Source organism: Perognathus longimembris, chromosome 5 (assembly GCF_023159225.1).
Source record: "Perognathus longimembris pacificus isolate PPM17 chromosome 5, ASM2315922v1, whole genome shotgun sequence".
NCBI lineage: Eukaryota > Metazoa > Chordata > Mammalia > Rodentia > Heteromyidae > Perognathus > Perognathus longimembris.
In genome coordinates this window covers 51,266,870-51,274,378 of record NC_063165.1, presented here as the reverse complement: position 1 = coordinate 51,274,378, position 7,509 = coordinate 51,266,870, and the positions used below count along the sequence as shown (strand labels likewise).

The window sequence follows — 7,509 nt, the reverse complement described above, 5'->3', positions numbered from 1 at the left end:
CCTACCTCATTCCCAAGGTCAAGCAAGACAACAAGTTTGATCACACACCTGTCAGCAGACAGATTATTCCAATCTGAGCCTGGCCAAGGACGCCACCCTTGGTCTCCAGGGGACAATAGCCCCTCACCCCAGGTGGAACATTCCACTGTGGGCCTGGCCAAAGACATCCTCCTGGGCTGCCAAGAGACCATTACCCATTTTCTGTTTTCTACTTCCTTGTTAAGCCCTATATAAGCCCACCCCAAAATCCAACGTCCAATCCCGTGGGAAGGTCTGGGCCCTCCCTGTTCCTCAATAAACAGTCCTTTTCTGTTCTCCATTTTCCCATCCATGTTTGCAGATTTTTTTTTTTTTTTGGCCAGTCCCGAACCTTGAACTCAGGGCCTGAGCACTGTCCCTGGTTTCATTTTGCTCGAGGCCACAGCGCCACTTTTGGCTTTTTTTAAATGTGTGGTGCTGAGGAATCGAACCCAGGGCTTTATGTATGCAAGGCAAGCGCTCTACCACTAGGCCATATTCCCAGCCCTGTTGGCAGAATTTTAAGTGTCAAGAATTAAATTTTGCTTATTTGCTGTGCATTGTACAGCAGCTAAACAGGAAAGTAAGTCTGCAATTCTATCACCCTAATAAATCTCTAGTTTCTACAATCCCTTGCGTTTTTCCTCCCGCAGCAAACAAAACGCAAAGCATTTCGCCAGTCCCAGGGCTGCTTTGTGTCCATCCTGAGTACAAATTTGCATTTTGCTTTGCATTCTTTTTTTTGTTTTTTGCTTAAGTGTTTGTAAGGCCGAAGTACCTATATTACAATATGGCTTCGGTGGCGGACATGCGCTTCCAGGATCTACTTTCATTGTAAGCACGCAACCTTTGCAAGCCCTCTATCAGATCTGACCGTGCACCACAGCGCCCGGAGGTCGGTCAAGGTTAGGCGGAAAGCTCCCAGCAATAAGGGCTGAATACGGCGGCTCCGGCAGCCGGGAGGGCGCGGAGGAGGAGGGTGCGGAGGGAGGAGACAGCCAGCGAGCCAATCGCGCGGCTGCCCGGGGCACCTGCCAGCTTGGCGCCTTTTCTTTAACCTCGCCCCGCCCAGCGCGTCGGTCAGGAAGGGCTCCATCTGGCTGCGCGCGCACCTCACCCGAGGCGGTCTCTAATATTAAGAGTACCTCCTTAGGTGTACGTGCTGCCGGAAGTGACGCAAGACCCCGGGGGTTCGGGAAGGGGGCGGGGCCGGGCTATAAGTCGCCGGTTGGGGGCGCGCGGTCCCGCAGAGGGCGTTCGGGTAGCGGGTGGTGGCTGAGCGGCGGCGTGCGGAGGAGGCGCCTGGGTGAGTGACGCGTCGCCGGTGTTTTCTGCTGACCCTCGTGTTCTCTCCTAGCCGGCCGAGCTCGGTGGCGCGCTGCCCAGGCCGGGACCTCGTAGGGCTTCCCCGCAGCGTGTGCGAGCCTCGCCCGGTCGGGCGGGCGTGACGGCGCCAGCGGGCCCGGCAGAGGCTGCGCGGGGGGTGGGCCGCCCGTGTGGGCGGCAGGTGCGGTGCGGTGCGCTGGGGCCGCGGCCCTTCCCTCGGCAGCGGAGCAGCGGGTGGCTTCTCCGCGGGGACTGAGGAGTGGTGACAGGGACTCCCCACTGACCTTCTGCGTCCCCTCCGCTCTGTCTCCGGCTCTTCCGACCCCGCCGCCGCCGCTTCTGAGGACTTGGTTTGCAGGCCGTCCCTCTTCACACACACACACCCCAGGCCGCGGGTTCGGGGCGCTGGATAACAGCGCCGCGGCCGCGCCGGCCTCCGCGGGGAGCACGTGGCGGCTGCTCTCGGAAGTCACCCTAGGGCACGGCTGGCTGGCGGGGCTCGTGAGTGACCTTGCGCTCGGAACCTCCCCAGCCCCGCCTCAGCCCCCGGTCTTCATTGCGGAAAGGTTCCAGAATTGCTGTACCCTTGAACTCTGGGCGCACCTGGTCTTGTGTGTGGATTCCGACTCGTGTGCAAAATCCGACTGAACACTGAAGGTGTTCACACCAAGGAAATTGCTCGCGGCTCTCCCTACAAGATGGGAGGCGAGATTGGGAATGAGCAGTAGTTTGTTTGATGGAAGGCTGCTGAAAGCCTCGTGTTCGCTGTGTGTGTTGGACAGCTCTTTGAAGGGTTGTTGAGGAGTGGGTAGTGAGTAAGAGCATATTAGGGTGACAATTCTTCTCACCTCTCCTGGCTCATAGAATGACCTTGTTAGATCGCTTTTCCTTGGATCTATGGAGCTGGGTTGCTGTTTTCTCCTTCCTTCTCTCCCACCTCCCTGTTGTATAAGAAGATTGAAGTGGGAACTAGTTGCTGATATCAGGTATTGGGCTACCTGATACCTCTACAAAAAGCTTATTTGGAATACTAGATGTTAGTTTGGTTTGTCTGTGAGCTGGAAAATTGGGCCTCATTGAAAAAAGAATTTAAGCTAGTTTCCAGACCCAGGCTCTTAAGTACCTGTAGGCCCTGCTGTTTTTTAGCAACTCTCCTCGCATTATAATAAAAATTCAATATGCTTCTCAAGAAAATGCCGTTTATTTAATTTTTAGCACTGATAGACTTTTTCGAGGCAAGCACTCTACCACTAGGCCACATTCCCAGCCCTGAGAGGCTTTTTTTCTAAAGGGTTATATATATAGCACAGCAGACACTTCTTTTTTCCTTTCTCCTTGAAGGGATGTTTTTGTCACACAATAATGGCTGTGAACCCAGCCTGTGTTTGATCTCAGGATAGATTGGTTTGGCAGACTCCACCCTAAGGCTAGGCAGTTATTTGCCTCTGATAATGTGCTTTATCTATAGTGGAGCAAAGTTCCCATCTAAACCTGAATCTTCTGTGGCCTTACAGATGGAATTGTTCTGTATATATTGTTCCTCCTTTCTATCCTCTCAGATGAGGTACAGGCAGAGACTACAGTGACTTAAGTGGTTCTGATCTTCAGCTAATCTTTTCCTGAAAGCTGTATGGAAATGAAGATTCATCTTGTTGTTTTTTTTAAAATTTATTTCACTGCTGTTTCACTTCAGTCTCATAAAATAGACTCAAAAAAACTGAGAAAGACCTCGGCAATCTCTTTCCAAGTCATTTTAGTGTATTAGAAGTATGTAAGTTTTGAGAACCTTGCAAAAATTTTTCTTTAAGTTCATGTTTATTTTAAACCTGGAAAATGTATGGTTGTCTAGGGAAGCAGTTTGCATAATACCCACAACCACTTGCTTGAGGTTTTAGGGCCCTACCAAGTACATTTTTGCTTACAATTTTTTTTCTCCTACCAAAATTTGATCCGTGATTTTTATGATTAAAACAGTGATGGAGTATCTTGGAAAGATCCAAGGTATTCATTATGTTATTTTTTTGTAGCAGTGGGAACTTGCACATCAAGCATGCTTAGTACTATTAAATAAGATAATCTTTGCATCCTCCTAATTGCCACATAATTCAATATCAGTGTCACAGGAAAATTCAGTAACAGGCCTCTGAGATGGCCTTTGGGCCGAGTCTGGAAGAAATGAGTGGAACTTCAAGGAACAGGAAGAATGTTAGTGGCTTAAGTCTCTGGATTCTCATTTTGGACAAACTCGAAGTCATGGTTTTCTTATTCCTCTAACTCTTGCTATTTTAATTTCATGTCCTTGGATGGAAATAGAAATAACATCTGTTGGGCTAGGAATATGGCTTAGTGATAGAGTGATTGCATGCATGAAGTCCTGGGTTCGATTCCTCAGCACCACATAAACAGAAAAAGCCAAAAGTGGAGCCATGGCTCAAGTGGTAGAGTGTTAGCCTTAAGCAAAAAGAAAGAAGCCAGGGACAGTGCTCAGGCCCTGAATTTAAGCCCCACGACGGGTAAACAAAAAAGAAAAGAAATAACGTCTATTTCTCAGAAAAAACATACTAGGCAATGAGGATCTGGAACAGAGCCTTAAGCAGGTAGAGGAACTTCCTTTAGAGCTCTGAGGTCTTGAAACTAACCTATTTTCCAAATTGAATTGGGCTTGTCAGTATTAGCATGGCTTATTTTTATTTCATGGAAAAGCAAATAGTAGCAGCTCTGGGTACGACACTTAGTGAAAGCTATTTTGGTGTCAGCCCACCCTTGCTCTGTTTACTGACTCCTGGTTTTGAGAAATCCCCAAAACACCTAAGACTTCAAAATACTTACTGTATTTAAACAACTACTGTGTTTAAACATTAGTAGAGGGGGCTGGGAATATGGCCTAGCAGTAGAGTGCTTGCCTAGAATACATGAAGCCCTGGGTTCAATTCCTGAGCACCACATACACAGGAAAAGTGGCACTGTGGCTCAAGTGGTAGAGTGCTAGCCTTGAGCAAAAAGAAGCCAGGGACAGTGCTCAGGCCCTGAGTTCAAGTCCCAGGACTGGCAAAAAAAATAGATAAATAACATTAAGTAGAATATAATGCTTTAAGAAAGTAGGAATAAGATGAGTGAGTTTGGTTGTGTATTGTGTAGTATCGGAGATAGAGCCTAGAGTTGGCTGGGCAAGTATTCTTATCACATGCTTCATTCCTAGGAAGATTGAATTTGAAATTAGTTTGGGATTGGTCTAGCTAGAGTCTTTATCTTTAGATCCTCATATCACTTTGTGATTCAAGACCTATATGGCTATGTTTGATTAATCTTTGCTTTACTTTTATTTTAAAGTTTAGTCAACTTTACCTATCTTCTTGCTTTTAGATGTGGCCATGCCATTTATAGACAGGATTATAAGAGTCACCCAGTTTTATTACATATAAAACTTGGAGAGCCCTTGAGTGACATCTTAAATATTGGGAGGTAGGGTGTCAGAATTATTTATCTACTTCTATTTATCTATTGCTTAGGTTCTTGTTAGCAAACCCAAAATGCTGTGACGTGATGCGTAAAGTGTTCAAATGAGTTTATCCTTATGTTAATATTTGTTTTCAAATAGGTACTATGGGAAATTAAAAATGAGATTAGAAATAAAATTATTAAAAGAAAAACAGGCAGAGTGGATGCAGAAATGGAGGGAGGGTGAACAAATGCAAAAGTGTGGTATTCAGTACTTACTGTGTGGAAAACAAACTATGCAACTTGCATGGATGACAGGAGGAAACTTAAGGGAAAGTGAAGGAAGGGGTGATATTATCCAAAAAGAATTATGCTCATTATCTAACTTATGAAATGGTGACCCTTCTGTACAATTCTTTAGTAATAACAAAAAAAAAAGAAAAACCCTCAACTTTTTGGGTCTTTAGATGTAGAGTTGAGATTAAAATGGAAATTTCTTGTTACTTTCTTTTTATTTCTTCTATTATACTCTTAACTTTGTGTCTGGGTTGAGTTAGAAATGACTTTTTTTAGGGGGGCTAGGAATGTGGCTTAGTGGTAAAGTGCTTGCCTAGCATGCATGAGTCCCTGGGTTCAATTCTTTTGTACCACATAAACAATAAATGAATAAAACTAATTAAAAAATAACATTAGGATATAATTATGCATGGTCATAATTGCACATTAATATATGTTCTTGCAGATGATCTTATTTAAATTCTGAATTTTTATTTAATTGTACTTAATAGGCAAGTGTGCTATGACTTGCCTAGTAATTTTTAAATGTATTATTACTTCAGTTATAAAATTAGTTTAAAGACTTAGTGTAGCTCAGTATGAGTGAGGTACTGTGTTCAATCCCAACTACCACTAAATTAATTAAAAACTAGACAGTTCGGGGGGATGGTTGGTTCAGATGAGTGTTAGATTTATAAGCATTTTTTTTCCTGGAAAAAGATGATTAAAATTGGCTGAGGGTGGGGCCCTTTAGCTCTGGTTCTTGGTGATTGGGTCTGTGCAGTTCTAGTGCAGTGGTAGTGATAAACTTTGTACCAGAAGGAGCCAAAGATTGTGCTTTTGACAGTGCCTTTTATTGCTTGGGATTGAAAAACATTGTTTGGCTAATAGGTTTTAGAAAGGAGACTTTTTTTATATCAAAATTTTTTTTTAATTTTAAATTTTTTTAGCTCTATTCATCCAAGAATCTCTGACCTCCATTGAATAGATAATTCACCCCCAACCATAAGGCAAGACCATTGGGCAAGTTGTTGGAATATTTCAACAAATAGCCTGACTGAGAAACTAAAAGAATAGGGGGGAATACTTTATCCCCTATGACAGAAAGAAAAAGAAAGGATTAAAGAATTTATATTTTTATATCTAAATTAGTAAAATTATAAAACAAACTTCTTTATTATCAAACTGAGTTACAGGGAGGTTACAGTTTCATATACATTAGGCATTGGATACATTTCTTGTACTGTTTGTTACCTCGTCCCTCGCTCCCTCTCCCCCCTCCCCCTTTCACTTTCCCCTCCATGAGTTGTTCAGTTGGTTTACACCAAACAGTTTTGCAAGTATTGTTTTTGTAGTTGTTTGTCTTTTTTTACCCTGTGTCTCTCGAATTTGGTATTCCCTTAGAAAGGAGACTTTTTGTAAAGCTAATTTATAATGTTGTTTGTTTTATAACCTTTCTATAACTTCCGTTTGCTTTATGATGCTGCTTGTAAAAAATGGCCATTTTATAAATCTGAGTGTAATTTCAATTTCAATCAGCTAGGTGCATGCAAGTTAATTAAAACATTTTAGATATCAGGTGACTTAACATTAGACTTTCTACTGGCTATAGAAGTATATTTTACTTTGAACACAATAACACAATTGAAATTAGTTTTTAAATTCTAGAAAGAATTCAATTTCTACAACCCCATAACCTATTGAATTTTTTTTAGATGACTAGTTTTCAGCCTTGAACAAATGGATTAACCTCTCAACTAATTGACCTCAATTATCTGTAAAACTGCCTAACATATTTTTCTTTTGTCTTTTATGTCAGAGATCTCACTTGTTCATTTAATTAGAATCAGGATTCTTTGGGGCTGGGAGAGTTGAGATAAGGGTTTCAAATGGTTTCCTGGCATCATCAAACTAGTTCCACTTCAGCATGCTGGGATTACAGGCCTATGCTATTTGACCTGGCTGCTCCTTCCTCCCTCTTTATCCTTCCTCCTCATTCTCTATCCCTCCCTGCCCCTTAGCTCTTTCATTCAAGGCTGGCACTATATTACTTTAGGCACTGTGCCACTTCTGATTTTTTTTGAAAATGTCTCACTGACTTTCCTTCACTTTCCTGCTTGGACCATGATCTTCAGATCTCAGCCTCCTGAGTAGCTAGGATTACAGGCATGAGTGATTGGTCCCTGGCTGAGTTTTGATTTTTGCTTCTGCAGATTTTTTGTTTTGTTTTTTTCCCAGTCCTGGGGCTTGAACTCAGGGCCTGAGCACTGTCCCTGGCTTCTTTTTGCTCAAGGCTAGTACCCTACCACTTGAGCCACAGTGCCACTTCCAGCTTTTTCTATGTATGTGGTGCTGAGGAATCGAACCCAGGGCTTCATGTATATGAGGCAAGCACTTTACCACTGGTCCATATTCCCAGCTGTGGATTCTTTTTTTTTAGGATGATAATCT

The 7,509-nt window shown here is 43.4% G+C and overlaps 1 protein-coding gene and 1 long non-coding RNA gene across 3 annotated transcripts in view; one reads left to right on the top strand and one right to left on the bottom strand.

Moving 5' to 3' along the window:
* Positions 1-1,276: 1,276 nt before the first annotated feature.
* Tfrc (transferrin receptor) overlaps positions 1,277-7,509 on the top strand; it is a 30,524-nt gene continuing 24,291 nt past the window's right edge. For both annotated transcript variants that reach the window (XM_048346847.1, XM_048346846.1), the window contains exon 1: positions 1,277-1,323. The gene's annotated coding sequence lies outside the window, so the exon portion shown is untranslated. The remainder of the gene's footprint in view (positions 1,324-7,509) is intronic.
* On the bottom strand, positions 5,215-6,981 carry LOC125351818. Its single transcript, XR_007211023.1, has 2 exons — positions 6,472-6,981; positions 5,215-5,964 (listed from the first exon to the last, which is right to left on the bottom strand). It is a non-coding gene; the product is annotated as an uncharacterized LOC125351818 (long non-coding RNA).